The sequence below is a fragment of the Dipodomys ordii genome, unplaced genomic scaffold, assembly GCF_000151885.1.
Source record: "Dipodomys ordii isolate 6190 unplaced genomic scaffold, Dord_2.0 Scaffold1000000616, whole genome shotgun sequence".
In the NCBI taxonomy this organism is placed as follows: domain Eukaryota; kingdom Metazoa; phylum Chordata; class Mammalia; order Rodentia; family Heteromyidae; genus Dipodomys; species Dipodomys ordii.
The window spans coordinates 72,137-92,151 of NW_012284233.1; the positions used below are offsets into that span (position 1 = coordinate 72,137).

At 38.9% G+C, this 20,015-nt stretch overlaps 1 pseudogene; it reads right to left on the reverse strand.

The window, feature by feature from the left end:
• Window positions 1-19,039, reverse strand: part of LOC106002756 — a 38,122-nt pseudogene extending 19,083 nt beyond the window's left edge.
• Between the last annotated feature and the right edge of the window lie 976 nt (window positions 19,040-20,015).

Below are 20,015 nucleotides of genomic sequence, written 5' to 3' on the forward strand. Positions count from 1 at the left end.
CTAATTACTTTTTAACCATGAACCATCTTTGCTCTGATTATTTTCAAAGTGACTTAATTGTAAAAATAGCTATTTCTTTCCTCATTGAAATTTTCAGTAAGAAATTCAGTAACAAATGTGATATCTTTCTGAGTCATCTATTAACAAAAAGGGGCAAAAAGAAAACAAATCAAGGTAAAAAGTAAGCTTTCCAATAATTTGCCTGAATCCACAGTTTGGGCCTGGGTGCAGGTGAGTGGGCTGTGGGGAGCAAGGAGGAGGCTGGCTGTTCTCTAAGCTTGCTTTCAGGGAATGCTTCTTTCCACATCCTCACAGAAAGAAACTGCTCATTTCCAGGCTTCAACTTTGGTACAACATTTAAGTACTTATATTTCAAGGAAAATAAAAATGTGTTTAAGACTTAAGACATAAGATATAGAACCAACCCAGATGCCCCTTAGTAGATGGAGTGGATCAAGAAAATGTGGTATATATACACAATGGAATTCTATGCCTCAATTAGAAAGAATGGCATTGCCCCATTTGTTAGGAAATGGAAAGTCTTGGAAAAAATTATATTAAGTGAAGTAAGCCAGGCCCAAAGAAACATAGGTCCCATGGTTTCCCTTGTTTTCAATACTTAGTATATGTCTGAGTCAAGCCAAAAAGGTCAGATAAGTTGATGTTAGGGAAATGAACCCTAAGATATGTATTCAAATGTTTTTTTTTCTTTCATGCGATTGTTCCTATCACATTTATAAGATTATTTTTTGTTCATTTGTATGCCCCCCCACGGAATAACCCCTGCTATCACTGTATTTGATGTTGTTATAATTTGTGGAGGGGAAGGGAAAAAAACAAATCATTTAAGTAGGGATACAGGTGGACCCATTGTAACAATGAGATGTACAAGGGCTGGGAAGGTGGCTCAGTGGTAGAGCGCTTGCCTTGCATGCATGAGGCCCTGGGTTCGATTCCTCAGCACCACATAAGCAAAAAAAAGCTGGAAGTGGCACTGTGGCTCAAATGGTAGAGCGCTAGCCGTGAGCTGAAGAGCTGAGGGACAGCGCCCAGGCCCAGAGTTCAGGCCCCACGACTGGACTAAAAAAAATGAGATGTACAAGTCATATGTCGAAAACGAACTTTACAACTTTGGTGGGGGGGGAGGAGGGTTAAGTGGGGGAGCGGGGATGGGGGAAGGGGGAGGATGGGATGGGAAGGGGAAACAAAGGAGGAGGCTACAATGCTTGATAAGAAGTGTACTCATTATCTTGCCCATGTAATTGTAACCCCCTCTGTACAATATTTTCACAATAATAAAAAGACTTAAGGCAGTTAAAGAGTATAAGGATGCTATGTTGTAAGAATTATAAAACCTCATTCAAACATGAAAATTGTAAATTCAAATATCCGTAACGGTATTCCATGAGATGAAAATATTATGCAAACACTCAAATTTCTTTAGATAACAAGCCCAACGTCCTGTTATCTAACTCTATAAGAGTACCAAAACCATGAGCAAGGCTGAGCTCAATCAGGACAATAGGTAAGGAAATTACACAGGTGTCCCCTGTTATCTGAGAGATTGGTTCTAAGACCCCCACAGATAACACAATCCACAGGTGCTCAAGATCTTTATATAAGAAAACACATCCTCCTGTACACTTTAAATCCCATTTAGAGTGCTTGCAACACCTAATACGATGTAAATAACTATTGTTGTATTGTGTAAGGAATAGTAAAGAGAAAAACAAGTACATATGTTTGGAAGAGATGCATTATTTTCAGAATATTTTTCCTTGGTGGTTGGTTGAATCTACTGAGATGGAACCTGCTGACACACAGGGCTGGCCATACGTACTTCTGTGCATACCTTATTCAGCTCAGGAAGCACATGGTCTTTGGTCATTCTCAACATGGCTGGAAATACAAAGTTAAAAATTATCTTGAAATGTAATTTTTATTACAGATATACCTCAAAGACCAAATGAGGTTTACTGAACTAAATTTTCCATTTGAACAGTTTCTTTTTACTACAAAAAACTTTCTCTTTGAACAATTAAAGATGAACTAAAATCTGACTTAATCAGGATCTGAAATATATTCAGGATTGTTGGTCCTCACCCCAAACAAAACCTTATTGATTATGCTGCTGGGGACAGAGCAGTAAAAATGCCTTCATGGAAATTACATTTTACAAAAAAAAAGACAACAAAGTTATAACCTTGTGTCAGTGACAAAGCCAGGGTGACAACAGTGTCACATTCTGGAGATAAGAACTGAACAGTTACTCACTGCTCTTCTACTGCTGATGCTTAGTTAGAGCACGCAATAATTATAAGTAAAACTAAACCACTAATCCCATCAGAGAAAGGATTTCTAAAGTGCTACTTTTAATATTGCAATTTATTCTAATTAAAACTCAGATCTGCAACAAGCTAGCCTGAAAAAACTCCAGTTCCCTATTCCAACTATCAATCATACAGTTGAAAAAAGGAAACAAACAAAAATATCCAACCAAGAATTCAAGTAACTTAAGATCACATTCAGGTTTTAAACAAAAGTAACTATAGTAGAGTGATATGCATAAAGTCTGCTTTTGTAATATTAGAACTGAACATCTGGACACTTTGTGGTATTAGCATATCAAAAGGAATTTATCTTGTGTTTCACTCTAAATTTTAACAAATATGAGACATAAAACTAAATGTTGCATATGTTGGAGAGAAATGTTTGTTTCATTATTTAAAGAATACACTTGACAAAAATAGCAGTATAAATGGGCCTAAAAAAATGCAAGTACCTCAGAGTGGTGATCAAACCATCTCATGTGAAGTCAACAGGTATTTGTTAATTAAACTGCCTACCCAATGGCAAAGACGTAGTGGCATTACAAAGAAAGTCCTAAAGTAGTCTGTGTACCACTTAGGAAGGGCACCACTGCCCATGAAAACGTAAGAGCAAGGTCCCAGTTCTGTGCTGTCAGTGATCATCTGTGAGTCCTAGGAAATTCAAAGAGGCTAGCCTGACTACATAACTAAATGTGTAATTTTAGATGATTTCAATCAATTCAACAGCCACAGGCTAGTTAGTGGTTACCACCATGGACCACATAGCTCCAGAGACTGAAGAACAGAGTGTAAAATGTAACACAAGCTACTGAAGGGCTTTTTGAAAATCTTATACCCGTGCCCAATATATAGCAAGGGCTCAAACACTGAATTTTAACCCAAGGAAATACAGTTGTCCCTCGCTGTATTGTAGCTTCATTGCATCCCAGGTTTAAAAACCAAAACGAAACAAACCAGAAATAGTGATCCCTCACCTATCAGGTAGTTACTTTCCAGAGCAATAAATGAACCACAATAGAGCATGGGATTTTCACCTATCACGGGGTTGTCTGGAACTTAACTCCCAAGAATGGTAAGGGATCACTGTACTAGTGAGTGTAAGGGGCACAGGTGTTACAAATTAGCTTTAATACTTCTATGGGGGTAAGCATGGAGTAGGTGAAATAGGACTGCCATAGATGGACAACAGTTGAAGCTGGGTGAAAGAAGGAAACAAGGAGGCTCATTATACTATTTTATAAGTATTTGAAATTTTAACAGACTAATTCAAATCTAAGATGTATTTCCACAGTTTTCAAAAGTGTTAAAACAACAATGTTAAAGTTAACTTACCCACATAAAGCCACTGGAAAAATGCCTTGAAATTCATTATAATAATGTCTATAACTCTAAAAAGATAAACAAATCAGAAAAAAAAGTCATGTGCAGTTCATGTAGTACTGTTCAACTGTCACAGAGTAAAATAAACCTTACTGTTCTTCTTTGTCTTGTCAGGATTTAAGCCCTTAGAAGAGCAGATTTTACAAGCCAAACATTATTACATTCCTAAAATTAAGGCAATCAAAAACAAAACACATCTCGATTATTTCAAAAAATTAAGCAAATAAATGATACTATCTGGTTGTAACTGTGTTTCCAAAAAACTGAATCTTTCCCAGCATTCTGTGACATATGAATTCTTTTCCTAACTCTGCAAGTAAGTGAGGAAAAAATTTTCCCACATTTTTTGTTAAAAAATTACTAATCAGTAAAAAAAAAAACTGACTCCAAGAGGAAGTTACTACTATAAACTTATGTTATGTCACAATGTCTGATACCACTGGACATCATTTTATGAAACTGATTTTTTAGTCCAACAAATAAATGAGGTCTCAAAAATTGAATTCTCTTGGATTTGACACAAATGAAAAAACGTTAAGTATTATAAATCAAACTCATTTTCAATTTGGTGAACTTTCTGAATACAGAGTTGAGTTCAATTTTTATAAACTCTTTAAGTTTACTTCTATGTGATAATTACAGTAAGCAAATAATACCTGTACTTATTTTCCTTGAGGTCCTAAGACCTGAACCAGGAGCCTGTGCATACTAGACAACAGTGTGCCAGTGAGCTATATTCGCAGCAGTACAAGTATTTTTTTTATGTTTCATAATATCACTGAGAGGTGGATCAGTATCCATCACCCTACTAGGAAATCAAAGATTGCAGCACTCCTATGTTATCAAGTAAGGTAACTAACATTCTCTTGCAGCACCAGTGAAAAACAAAGTTTTCTGTGTTCTACCTAACTAATACCTTCACCCCTACCTAACACAACCAGACCACACTAAAGCCCTCCCCCACTGCTCTGTTCCTCCATCTGTAACCCTTCGTAGTGACATTTTTTCTACTTAAGAGGATCAAGAAGTTAAATACTTTCTATTCATCGTGAGAGGTAATCCTAGAAAACTTAGTATATAATATTTGCTCTCAGCAAATGTAAATTCCAAAAATATTCCAAAACACAGGAAAAGCAATGTCATTTCTCCTCTCACTTTGTCTTCTGAGCAAGTGCTGGAGCTTTCACTTTCTAGAGCCCAATTATAATGACAGTGAACAGGAGGAAACATATATATTATAAACTTAGAAAAATAAAGAGTAAAGAACAACTTAAAACTAGTTTCAGAAGTACTGAATACTGGTGAGTGACAAAGTTCTCCAGGAGAAGCCAAGTGCAGAAAGCTCAAAGAGCCAACAGCCAGGAATGACAAGAGAGTCTGAGAAGCTTGGTGCTGGCGGTTCACGCCTCATCCTAGATACTCAGGTGGCTGAGATCTGAGCCCTGCAGTTCAAAGACAGCCCAGACAGGAAAATCCAGGAGATTCATAAACGCCAACTAATCACCAAAAGCCAGAAATGGAGCAAATGGTAGAATGCTAGCCTTGAGAAAAAAGCTCAGGGACAGCACTCAGGACTTGAGTTTAAGTTCTGAGACTGGCACCAAAAAAAAAAAAAGAAAGAAAAGAAAAGAAAAGAAAAACAGCTCAACAGAAAGAGAAAGTAAAATGTATTCCTAATCTGTATCTTGCTGTACTGGACATACTAGCCAAATATAAATAGATTAAAAACTGAATCAAAGTTAAATTTCATAGACTTGAAACTCTTTGTATGATTAAATAAACTTACAATCATTTTGCCTTAGCATACCAAGCACTGGGATTACAGGTATGTGTGTAAGGTTCTTATTAATTTCAAATGTAAATATTCACAATCAATAGCATCTAAAAGGAAATAAAAATATAAAGAAATAGTCCTTGTTAAATAAGTAAACTATATCTAATATATTCTGTTGAGAAATTAAATCACTACCTTCAATTCCCATAGCATCCAGTCCAAGGGGTTTGTATTTTTGCTTCCATGAAGCCATTCCTTTCAGTTCACTCAAATGATACAATAAAGACTCTGAGCCACTAGCACAACAGGAGACATAGTATCATTACTTAGTCACAGGAGACATAGTATCATTACTTAGTCAGGGTGGTAGGCAGTGGTAGACAGTTCCAAGTTTTCAGAAATAAAAATTTAAGGTAACTATTTAATTTTCTTGCCATTAAAAAAATTGTATCTCTAGTTCTGTAAACATAAGCACAATCATCTGGCTATCACCTACTGAAATGAATATACATGACAATACGATTAAATTTTATATGAACAAATTGTGTTTCACAGTCCTGGCACTATCTGGGGGGAGGGGCAATGCTAGGGATGAAGCTAGGGCCTTGCATAAGCTAGCAAGTGCTCAACCACTAAGCTACCCCTTAGCCCCAATCTTGGTACTTTAAAGACAGCCAGTAGGCAATCTTGTTCACCCATATCTACCCAATACTAAACAAATAGTTTTTGAGATCCAACTTTGTGTCAGACATTGTGCTAGATGCTAGGGACAGAAAGCTGACAAGAATCAGGTCCTTGTGACCACAGAAATTACAGCATAACAGGGGAGACAGGTCTCAACCACACAATCATACAGTGTAATCTTCCCAATGGCCATAAATGCCTTGAGGGGAATGCATAGGACAAGGGTATAAGTGTAATATGAGTTAATATGGGGACTGGTGAAAAAATATGGGGACTGATCAAAAAGAAGGGACCAGGAGTATCTGTGAGAGGTATTCTATTGGATTTACTGAGGAATACACATTCTACAGGGATGGGGATATAGCTCACAAGTAGAATGCTTGCCCAGCATATACAAGACCCTGGTTTTGACCCAGAGCATTGCAAGAAAAGGAAAAAGAAGAGTAAAAAGACCAGACATTTGTGGAACAAAGAATAGAAAGACCAGTGCAGAAGGCATTACATAACGGGCTGTATACAAATTTAAACTGAACATTCAGCATCCGCTTGTAAAACTGTCACTCAAGCAGCTATGGATAGGAACAACATGAGACCTGGAACACTAAAAGGAATTGTGGCTCTGCCATGTACTATCTTTTGGCCATCCATATAACTAATTCAGTTTCATCCTGGTAAAATGAGACTCAGAACAAAATTCTAGGGTGTTGAATGAAAAATACACTATGTTTTACAAAATAAAATATACAACATACTCAATTTTCTCTGTGAACAAAAAAAGGAATATATGCCCTATTTCAAAATATACCTTATAGTATAGTGGGGGGATCCAGATGGGAGACTTGCTTGGTGAAAATATAGTGAAAAATTATTTCATGAAGCAGAAATAATCTTTACACTTGAGTGTGCCAAGACCCAAGGAAATACGACAAAGTAAACAGGACTCAAGAAACAAAGGACATCTACTTAATCTGCCATATAATTTCTAAATGACTCCATGTTCTTGACCTCATATAGGGTATATATGTGCACACATCTAAGGGAAGCTAGGAGGAGGGCATGGAATCAGAGGGAAACAGGTGAAAAAATACAACAGAGGAACCCATCAGCTACACTGGACATTGATGAAAATGAACTAAAGAACTCAAGGGAGGAAGGGATGAGAGGGAAAGAGGGAACAGTTAACACTAAGCAAAAGGAAAGAAATATATTTATCACTCTTTTTATACCAGAATTTTCTATTTCATTTGGACAAATGAATTATTCATTTTTATTCCCTTTTAAAATAAATTTATTTCCTTTTAAAATAAATTTATTTAAAAAGGGGAAAGAGAGGTGAAACAGGGCATCAGTGGCCCATGCCTATAATCCTAGCTACTCAGGAGGTTGATATCTAAGGATTGTGATTCAAAGACAGCCCAGACAGGGCTGGGCTCAGTGGTAGAGTGCTTGCCTTGCATGCATGAGGCCCTGGGTTGGATTCCTCAGCATTACATAAGCAGAAAAGGCCTGAAGTGTCGCTGTGGCTCAAGTGGTAGAGTGCTAGCCTTGAGCTGAAGAGCTCAGGGACGGAGCCTAGGCCCAGAGTTCAGGCTCCAGGACAGAAAAAAAGACAGCCCAAACAGATAAGTCCCTGTGAGAGTATTATTTCCAGTTAACCACTCAAAAAACTGGAAGCAGGGATGTGGCTCAAGGTGGTAGAGCGAAAAGATCTTAAGGACAGCACATAGGCCCTGAGTTCAAGCCCTACAACCAATCGGGGGAGAAGGGAGGAAAAGGAAGAGTTTATTACCTTGCCTTCCCCCACAACAGCAAGTGCATAAATTCATCCTGTACTGATGTGGTTGTGTTCTTTTCCTAGATAAAATAAAAAGAAATATGTGATACATGTTTTGCAGCTTATAAAGTACATCTACTCACTGTTCTTTCCTCTGTCTTCTCTCAAGCCCTTATATACAGGAAATATCTGAGGTTCAGTGACTGGAGACAACCAGTCAGCTGTTTCAATAGCTTCCTCATTCCCAAAGCCCACCCACTGCATTAAGTTGTTCCAATGGTGGAAGAGTCAGCTATGGATCTGATATGGTTTGTCCCCAACGGTTCATGTATTATGATGTTGCTGAGGTAGTGGAATCTTTAAGAGGTAAGGCATACTGGGAGGTGGTTAGGTCACTGAGGGTGCTGCTATGTGAAGAAAATGTAGTTCTCATAGGAACCTGGTTAGATCCTGCAGAGTGAGTTATTCTAAAAGAGCAAGACCACCCTTCTCCACTTTCTGGTTCCTGGGTCACAAAGTGATCCCTCTGCTAAGATGCCATCTCCCAGAGGAAGAAAATAACAGAGCCACACAATCTGGGACTTCTAGTCTACAAAACTGGAAGTTACATAAACCTCTTTTCTGTATACATTACCCAAGTTCAGGTACTTTGTTATAGTAACAAAACCTAATATAGACTCCTTTTTGCAAATATTTTCTGTGAAAATAGTCGTTAGGCCAAGCTGTCTGAAGAAATTATGGTCTTAACATTTCATACATTAAACTGACCTTTCTCATATAGCATATGAAGCAAATAGACTTTTAAACTCTTTCCACAGGAAATGTCAGTTACATTACCTGCACAAACTTAGTGAGACAAGAATCCATCTGCATCAGTATTTCTTCCCATACTTCACACATACATGTCAGTGACAAATTTATATACTATTAGCAAAAAAGAAGAAAATATTTTAAACCCACATTCTACCTAATATGTGCTATTTAAGGTCACAAAAAATCCAGAACTTACTTTCAACCACCCTAATTAACTTAGTTAAGCCAAAGGAAAAGAGAAGACCATAGCTAACCTTTGGTAACTTCTTTTTTTTTCCAATTGTGGGGCTTGAACTTGTGGTCTGGGGACTGTCCCTGAGCTCTTTTGCTCAAGGCTAGCTCCTTACCACCTTGAACCACAGTGCTACCTCCTATTTTCTGGTGGTTAAATGTAGCTAAAAGTCTCATAGACTTTACTGCCTGGGCTGGCCTTGAACCATGATCCTAAGATCTGAGCCTCTTAAGTAGCTAGGATTACAGGTGTAAGCCACCAGGGTCTAACTGTTTGGTAACAACTATTTTTACCACAGAATCAATGATTCTTAGAACTTTAAAAAGGAACGTTTTTTATACTTAAATTTTATTGTAAAGGTAATATACAGAGGGGTTACAGTTACATAAGAAAGGTAATGAGTACATTTCTTTTTTGCACAGTGTTACCCCTTCCTTCATTTCAAAAGAACATTTCTGTACCTAGTAAAACAAACATCTTTTACATTTTATTATTTTTTTAATTTAATTTAATTTTATTTTATTTGAGAACATACTGTACAGAGGGGTTACAATTACATGGGCAGGATAATGCATATATTTCTTACCAAGCATTGCAGCCTCCTCCGTTGTTTACCCTTCACCTCCCTTCCCAGCCTCCCCCCTCCCCCCACCCAATCATACCCCCCTCCCTCGCAACACCGACATTGTAAAGCTGGTTTTGACATGACATTTTATACTTCTCATTGTTGCAACAGGTCCACCTGAATCCTTAAACGACTTGTTTGTCCCCATATCCTCCACATGTTATACTGACATCAAATATAGTGAAAGTGGGGGTACATTTTATTATTTAAGCTGTGTTTTATTACACTGTCAAAATGTTAATTTGTTCAACTATTAAACTGTCAGAGGACCCCTAGTTACGTTTGCCATCAAGTAAATTAATGGCTGTGGTAGAACAATAATGAAAAAACTGGCCTGAATTCTTTACAGTTCTTCTATCCTGACTTATTCTCCTCACCTTGCACCTGGCTGCCCTATAACTTTCTCTAACTGAACATAGCAGAAAAAAACACTGCTGAGGCCAAGGCCTTCAAGTTGTTTATACATCTTGACTTGTACTTTTTTTTGAGGGGAGGGAGAGGGAGACAGGATCTTGTTATATAGCCCAAGCTTGCTATATAACTCAAGTTGATATTATAATACTCTTGCCTGAGCCTCCCAATTGCTGGATTATAGAAGTGTGCCACCAACCACAGTTCAACTTATACTCTTATTTATTTAATTTTTTGCCAGTCCTGAGCTTGAACTTGGCCTGGGCACTGTCCCTGAGCTTCTTTTGTTCAAGGCTATCACTCTGCCACTTAAGCCACTGCTCCAGTTCTAGCCTTTTTTGTGTACATGGTACTGAGGAATCGAACCCAGGGTTTCATGCATGTGAGGCAAGCATTCTACCACTGAGACACATTCCCAGCCCTCAATGTGTACTCTTGAAACCTTTGCTGCCACTACCCTAGAAACAGCCCAGGACTATCTGGCTAGAAGATGAGGGATGCAGGGCAGAGGCAAAGCCATTTCAGCCAGGGACACATATCAGCTTGCATGATCAGGCTGGGTGATATGAGCCATACCAGGTACAGATCACCACAACTTTCTGGCTGAGTTTAGTCCAAACTGCTAACCTACAAAATTATCTACTAATTTGGGGTATCTTTCTTATGATCAAAACCTAAAATCATAAAAAGACTATTTTATTTGCAATAAAGTATAAGTAACATTAACAGGAACATTTAAAAGATTGACTATTTTTTCCCTTTCGTTTGGAGGTGATAGGATTGGATGAGTAGATTAATTAAATTACTTTTTCTGGCTTTAATAAATATTGTAAGATTAGCAGAATAGACATCCAACTGACGTCAGTTTTAAAAAATAAAATTACAAAGGTTACAGTAGATACTACTAGAAAGCAAGTGATGAATAAATACCTGCAACAGAGCTGAAATGTGAATAAACTTCCTGGCCATCCGAATTACTTCAGGTAAGAAGGAGTAAAGCAGATTGGTTTCAAGCTGAAAAACAAGAATAAATTGAGTCATAATCAGATGTATTTACTTTTTTAAAGACACACACACACACACACACATACACACACATGTGCATGCACACACGTGTGCATCCTCTAACTTAAAGAGGAGCAAAGATGTAGAGGAGCAAAGATGTAACTAAGTATCAGGAAGACCAAATCATAATTCTGTCCCCTTTGAAACATAACCAAGTTGGAGACATCAGAACCAAGGGAAGGCATCAAAAGGCATTAAAATACTACTGGTAAAAACTTGTATCGCACAGAAGTTGTCATTAAAAAAAAATCTATTACTAGCTGGGAATGTTGCTTAGTTGTAGAGTGCTTGCTTAGCATGCATGAAGCCCTAGATTTGACTCCTCAGTACCACATAAACAGAAAAAGCCAAAAATGGCACTGTAGCTTAAGTAGTAGAATATCAGCCTTGAGCAAAAGAAGCTCAGGGACAGTGCCCAAGCCCTGAGTTCAAGCCCCAGGACAAAAAAAAAACTTTTACAAATTTCACAGAAAAAAAAGAGCTGCTCTATTATAGCACAAATACAGCCTGGTGATCACAGTTGCTCAGCCTTAAGACACAAATGTGTACTACCATTTTTGTGAATTCTATGTCTAGGGTGCTCTGGAACACTGAACAGCGTGCTATTGAAGACACTAAGCAGTCCTCACATCTTCTATCCTTTTGTTCTACTTTGTTTGAAAATTCACACATACTTAGGATAAACATATAGGATTTTCAGAGGAAACACTGGGGAAGTTTTCTTGGCAAAGCAAAGGTACAATCTAAATAACAGGAGCCCAAACAGTTTCCTAATCTTATTATGTATGCTACACACAATAAAAGAGCCCTCACCAATACTTAAATGTTTTACACAAAAAGCATGTTTAGAGCCTAATGGTGCACACCTGTAATCCCAACACTTGAGAGGCTAAAGCAGGAGAACCTGAAGTTCTAGGCCAGTCTGGATTACTGAGCAAGCCTTCCTCTCATTAGAAGGAGAAAAAAGGCACAGAACCTGAAGGCAGACTGCCTAGTATCACTTTCCAATTATGAGCTTTTGTATGTGCCCAATACTTTCTTCAGGTATAATAACAGTGCCTATCCATATGTTGTGTTTAAGGCACTAAGGGCTTGGCATATAATAAATGATGAATCTTATTATTACTAATAACTGAGTCCCAAGAAAATGCTCAAAACCAAGTAATTCTGTTATAGGAACCAATTTGTAGATCATCAAAACATTGTTTTTATGTGGAAAATAATAGTACTGCATTCAATATGTACAATTTAGAAACTCCACGTAGATGTTTTATTTTGCTGCCCATTAGAATACAGTGAGATATAGATACAAACCCACAGAGGTGGGGACCCAGCTCAGTGGTGGACAGCATGCTAGTACGTCCTGTCCAACCACCCCTAAAAAACAACTGAAAAACTGAAACATATTCTGAAACATATTCTTAATCTCTACAATTATGAAGCTGAAAGTATGAAACCTCTGAAGCATCACCAGTGGAAACCTCTGCGACCACTGATAATGATTTCAAATCACTTAATAGACACAATGCAAGACAAGTGCCAGCAATCTGCAAAATAATCACACACCCTCATACATGTGGTATCACTGCTAGGGTGCACTTTGTAATACTGGAAGCAACAATTTATACACAACTTTAGAAAGCTGTGACACACACTTCTGGTTTCAGCTATACTCATGAAGCAGGTAAAGGTAGATAAAGCAGGTAAAGGGCTCCTCCTAGTCACAAAGACCTATAAACATTAAAACTTCTGATCCCAATCCCATCAACAGTTGCACATCAAAGGTTGATGAACAAACAAATTCCCTGAAGGCTATGATATTTTCTACACCTTGGGGAATTGTGAGAGCGAGATGAAAAAGGCTCTGGAGAAGACTGATTTAGCAGTAGTAGGAGACTCAGTACTCAACAAAGAGTGGCTTCCGATAGCATTCATTAGGCTCCAGTTAAATCACAGTCAAGTGGATCAGATCAATCTTTTCATTAAAGGAAAAAGCATGAGTAATTCCACCAAAAGTTTCTCATCTCTATAGTAATATCATTATTTTAGCTTAAAAAATCCTCTAATTATTTAAAAACAAATTGAAACTGAAAAAATAAAAAAAACTTACTATGTTACTCTTATTCCATAAGTAAACTAGCCACTATATTTTAAGAGAAATAATACAGGAAACCTAAAAGAAAAACTCACCCTGTGACTCGAGCAATTTTGAACATCCCAAAAGCATAAAGCTCAATAAATCCAGAGCTTCCTCCAAGGACAAGAATATTTATTCTAATAAAAAAAATGTAACAAGCAGAGAACCAGTGAACAACACAGATGATTGTGGGTGTTTTTTATATTTGTTGATTTTATTTCTACACTATCTTTAAAAAATAATTAGCATGAACTTATAGTACAAAAGTGTTACACTGTGATATTTACAACATGAATATAATATACTTTGATCAAATTTACTCCTAATCTATATTACTCTTTCTTAACTATCCTTCCTCCCTATCTATTCCTTCCTAAGTTTCTGGAGGGCTTCATGATGGTATTGTCATACATATATATTCACCTTCCCTCACCATCTCTTTTTCCTTTCTCCCTCCTGCTGGTTCCTCTTCTCTCTTTTAGATGACTGTGGTTTTTCTAGCCAAAATATCAATTGTTACTGCTTTCATCTAATCTGAGTGCTAAAATTTCTCTTTGGGGAAAACTGATACACTAAGCAAACACAGCAACTCTCAATATTCAATCACAGCAGGACATTTCTTTTGTTTCCAAAGAACAATATATATTTCTTATAGCTAACATTAAGCATTTATAGTAACATAACATACTAATAATTGTATTCACATACAGCCAATAACAAAACAGTTTTATTATGGATATGACACAATGAAGAACTTGGATAATTAAAATTGAAATTTTAAAAATTCTAGTACTATCCCCTTTTACTTATTAAAAACAAGTATACTGCATTACTGCTAACACATAAAACAAAGAACGAGCACACAGTAAAAACAGCAGGATGGTGACATCTATTATTTGAAGACACGGAGTGTCTACAATGAGATAACATAACAAAAGATTTGCTCCTGAAAATTTGGAAATGTTCCTCCAATATGAAAAGTGACTTAAAGAAATCAGACTTATTTAAATTAGATTTACCTAACATCTCCCAAGCGTTTAATAATTTCATCAGAATTCTCCTCACTACAATATAAAAATAAATTGAGTCATCTTTCAACCATGTTCTTTCAACTAAAAAAAACATTATTTTATTTGAAAACAACAAGAAAGTATATCTTACCTAAATATTTTTGAGGTGTTGCTATAACGAGAGAAAAGAGAGACAAAGGTAAAATGATGCTCATGAGAGAAGTATGTACCAATATTTAAGGCAGATTAACCTTCAAGATTAAGTCCAAAGAAATACCACTCTGATACTTACTTTTTTGGTAATGTGGGCAGCTTACGTAAGAGAATGTTTGACTCATCTTCAGCATTATAGAAGGATATTAGAACACTAAAAGGAAGGGGAACCAGGCATTACACAAACAGTAATAAGTTACTTCTCTTTCTATTAAAAATATTTTTTAAAGACTCATTCCATAACATTAAGAAGTAAACATATCCCAGTCACCCTGGTTCATGGCTCATGCCTATAATCCTAGCTACTCAGGAGGCTGAAACATGAGTGTCACCGTTCAAAGCCAGCCAGCCGAGGCAAGAAACTCAGTGAGACTCTTATCTCCAATAAACCACCAGAAAACGAGAAGTGGTGCTGTGGCTCAAGTGGTAGAGGGCTATCCTTGAGCTAAAGAGCTCAGGAACAGAGCCCAGGCCCAGAGTTGAAGCCCCACAACCAACAACAACAACAAAAAGTAAAGATATGGCACAAATAGTTTACCTGTCTAATAATCACAAATAAGAAATGATAAAAACAGAAATTTCTTTTGTTTGTAAAATCAAATGGACCTACTGTTATTCAACAGTTTTCTTGGGCTGGGAAGGTGGCTCAGTGGTAGAGCGCTTGCCTTGCATACATGAGGCCCTGGGTTCGCTTCCTCAGCACCACATAAGCAGAAAAAAAAAAACGGTCAGAAGTGGTGCAGTGGCTCGTGTGGTCGAGCACTTGCCTTGAGCTGAAGAGCTGAGGGACAGTGCCCAGACCCAGAGTTCAGGCCCCACAATCGGACCCAAAGCAAAAACAAAAACAAAAACAACTTTCTTAGCATAAAATACCTTCGGCCAGGTGCCTATAATCCTAGCTGCTCAAGAGGCTGAGATCTGAGGACCATGGTTCAAAGCCAGCCTGGGCAGGAAAGTCTGTGGGACTCTTATCTCCCATTAACCACCAGAAAACAGGAAGTGGAGCTGTGCCTCAAAGTAACAGAGCGCTAGCCTTCAGCATGAAAGCTTAGGAACAGCACTTAGGCCCTGAGTTCAAGCTCTTATGACAGATAAAAACAAAAACAAAAACACACACAAAAAAATCCACCTTTCATATATACTCAGTATTGGGATACTGAAAATATATGATTTTTTAACTCAAATCTAAGAAATTTTGCTACTAAAAGTAACTTTAGAGAACAGTGCAATTAATATATCATTTAATTACTGGTTCTATGGCTTACATACATTTGCCATCTGACAAGACAGCAGGTACAAGAGACTATATCATAAACTTTTCAACAGTCTCAGTAGCTGGGATAACAGCATGTGGGTTTATAGGCATGTACTACTGCACTTGGCTTATAAATAGCTTTATTTCCCCTTGTCATTCTCAAATAAGACTGGAAACAGATAAGCTAGCAAATGAAAGAATGGGAACTTAGAAGTATTTTTCACACTTTTACACAAAGTAGCTATCCTGAGTTTCTAGACTTAACAGGAAACAATTCTAAACCATGAGTAGCAAGTATTGAGAACACAGTTAGTAAGTAAGTGGGCTGGGATAGGAAGTACAAATATGGTCTGCTTCTCTCACTTTCTAGAAGATTCACTGATTACCTGATAATGGATTAATCACTGTGGATTCATGTATATTTCAAATGCCAGGCTACCACCTTGTTATCTATTTCTTTCAGGCCCTTCATCAAGTTGTCAGTTAACATTCAGGATTTACAAATTTATTTGATATCAAGTTAGTAAAATTTAATCAGTAAGGAGGAGGTGAGGGAAAAAAAAGTATTTTTTTAGGGGGGTTGGTTGGTAGTGGGGCTTGAACTCTGGGCCTTGAACTCTAGCCTGGGTGTTGTCCCTCAGCTCTTCATCTCAAGGCAAGTGCTCTACCACTTGAGCCACAGCACCAATTCTGGTTTTGTGGTAGTGAATTGGAGATAAGAGTCTCATGGACTTTCCTGCTCAGGCTGGCTTTGAGCGGTGATGCTCAGATCTTAGCCTCTTGAATATCTAGGATTACAGGCGTGAGCCACAGGCTTCCTGCGGAAAAGTAAATTTTTTAATCCTCCCTTCCCCAAATTCAACATCACCCAGATTCACTAGCCCCTCAGTCTACCTTTACTGTAAGCTTTACTTGTCTATACTATTTTGAAAGCATTTTTCGAAATTTTACTTCTAGTAATTAATCTAAGGAGTAATTACACAGAGTTATTCCAAGTACTCAGAATGTTTATACAACATTGTTTATAAAAACCCAAAACTGACAATTATCTAAAACCACCATAGGAGTCATATTTAGTAAATTATAATATATGAAAATAGTGAATTGCTATGCAGTCATTTAACATTAATATGATAAATCTATCTCTATTGAGCCAAAAAGAAAAAAATTATGTACGAAAATAGGAAGCATCATTAACTTTAAAAAATTGTATTTTTATTATAAAGGTGATGTACAGAGGATTTACAGCTCACTGACTTAATAAAAGTGCACACATAGATCTCTATTGGTACATATCAAGCAACGTGGAAAACTGTTCACCAAAATAAAAGTAGTTGCTACCTTTAAGTGATAAGCTTTCAAAGAATATTATTTATTTGTTTGTTTATTTATTTTGGGTCCAGTAGTGGGGCCTGAACTCTAGGCCTGGGCGCTGTCCCTTCGCTCTTCAGCTCAAGGCTAGCACTCTACCACTTGAGCCACAGCACCACTTCCGGCTTTTTTCTTTTTGCTTATGTGGTGCTGAGGAATCGAACCCAGGGCCTCATGCTTGCAAGGCAAGTGCTCTACCACTGAGCCACCTTCCCAGCCCGTCAAAGAATTTTAAGTCCTTACATTTACCTAGAAATAATTAAGCAATGAAGAATATATATTCACTTAAAAAAAGAATTTCGCTTTTTTCTTAGAGTACTAATGATGCAGACAAAGTTGACACTAGGATTTAGTAGTTTACAGAGCTGACTGTATGTGTACCACAGCTCAAAAAAGGACTGTCTCTGTGAAACACCTGGCAGAGAAGTTCAGTCATCATAGCCCTACCAGCCACGATAGAAGAGGTAGCAAGAGGCAAAAGACCACACAGAAATGAAAGAACTGGAGTCAAAGCAGGGGGTCCTCATGTGTGACCTACTTATTTAAATTATGCATATCATATTCACACTTATTCATACATATTCATAAGAATGCTTCCGAGCCTGTACAATTACCGCTGAAATATTTTCTGGGTAAAAGGCCATGATGGCACTGATTAGACTGGCAAACGGCAGCTGGTGCTTGACCAAAGGGTAGAGGACAGGAGTATAGAAAGAACAAAGTTAGAGTTTACTGCACTTATCTTTGCCAAGAAGCCACATTTTTCCAAAGACGTATCTCCAACAGATAGAATTCGAGCTATGAAAAATGTTAAACCATTAAAAAAAATTGCAAAGGATGGGGCTGGGAAGGTGGCTCGGTGGTAGAATGCTTGCCTTGCATGCCTGAGGCCCTGGGTTCGATTCCTCAGCACCACATAAGCAAAAAAGAAAAAAGAGCCAGAAGTGGCACTGTGGCTCAAGTGGTAGAGTGCTAGCCTTGAGCTGAAGAGCTGAGGGACAGCACCCAGGCCAAGAGTTCAGGCCTCACAATTGGAACCCCCCCCAAATAAAAGAAATCTAATTTTGCCCAATATTGGATTATGTGACACTTGTTTACAGCCAGAATATACACTGATAATCTTTGGTTTTTGTTTATTTGTTTTTTGGATCCAGTCAAGGGGCCTGTTGCTCAAAGGGGTAGAGTACCAGCACAAAAGCTCAGGGACAGTGCCCAGGCCCTGAGTTCAAGCCCCAAGACTGGTGCATATGTGTGTGCACACGCGTGCGTGCGTGCGCGCACAGACACACACACACACATACAAACACACACACCACACACACCATGCTTCCTCTAACACCAGTATTTCTTATTATCATTTTCTATGACCTTAGGAGCATTAACACCTTGGGACTAGCTAGGTAGTGAAATTCTAGGTAAATGAGAGACACCTTCTTCTTTTGACACGTAAGAAAAAGCCACAAAGGGGAGAGGGGAGTGCTGGCACTGTCTCTGGCAAGGGAAGACAGGCGGGAAGGAAAGATCTGGAAACTAGAACCTTCCGATCGCCCGCACCTTCACACTCCTTGCAGAGCTGGGGGTCCCTGCATGTCCTCTGCTCTCTACACTGGAGGCGGCGGCAGTGGCTGCAGGCCGGCTCTTTGCAGTTACCTGAGCAAGCAGAGGCTGCGGTGCCCTATGCAAACCTCGCCCTGGGGTGATGCCAATGTGGGCCGCACTATTTTTTTCTCCTCTTTATCTCCCAGTAGGAGGGAGCTGACAGCTTGGCCCAGCCAGCAGAAAACCTGTGAGCCAGGCTCCACTAGACAAGCAGGCCTTCCCCTCCCTGAGGACTGGGGACCTGAGAGAGCAGACACAGGCCGATATTTCCCCCACCATAGCCAGGGCAAAGCTGTCCATGGCCTGGGCAGATGGCACCATCCCCATGGCCCTGCCCTACCTTGTCTTCCCAACGGTCTCTCCCATACTCTCCTTTTCCACACTGGTAGCTCACACCTGTATTCCTACCTACTCAGCAGGCTGAGATCTGAGGATTGTGGCTCGAAACCAGCCGAGGCAGGGAAGTCCATGAGACTCTTATCCCCAATGAACCACAAAAAGCTAGAAGTACAGCTGTGGCTCAAATGGTAGAGCATTACTCTTGAGCAAATCAGAGCTCAAGGGCAGCACCCAGGCCCTGAGTTCAAGCCCCATGACCTACTTAAATATATATTTTTTTCAGTCATGGGGCTTGAACTCTGGGCCTGGGTGCTGTCCCTCAGCTCTTCAGCTCAAGGCAAGGGCTCTACCACTTGAGCTACAGCACCACTTCCGGTTTTCTGGTGGTTTATTGGAGATAGGAGTCTCACGGTCTCTCCTGCCCGGGCTGGCTTTGAACTGCGATCCTCAGCTAGGATTACAGGCATGAGACACCAGCGCCCGGCTCCATGACCTACTTAAAAATAAAAATTGGAAAAAAAATTGAAAAATCACGAGAGTCTTTGCCAGTCAGAGATTTTTACCCAATTTGAGGACCCCCACCCCAGCTTCTATCTTCTCATGGGATAAAGTCCAACACAACCCACATTTTGCTCTCATCCAAAGTCCCAGCTGTGACCTCTGCTCCATCCCCTTCTCCTGCTGCTCTCCCAACACTAAGCAGGCAGGGGTGGACATTAAATGTCCTTTTAATGCCAGCTAGCTTGAAACACATAAACGCATAAGTGATGTTAAACAAAATCCCTACGAACAACGACACGGCATTAGACCATGCCTGTGGAGAATGTACACGTTGGCAGAGAAGCAGAGAGAACACTGAAATAAAAGGTGGGGTTCTGAGGCAGGCTCCAGTGGCTCACACCTATCAATCCTAGCCACTCAGAAGATTGAGATCTGAGGACCGTGGTTCAAAGCCAGCCTGGGCAGGAAAGTCTGATGAGAGTCTTTAGTTCCAATGAACCAG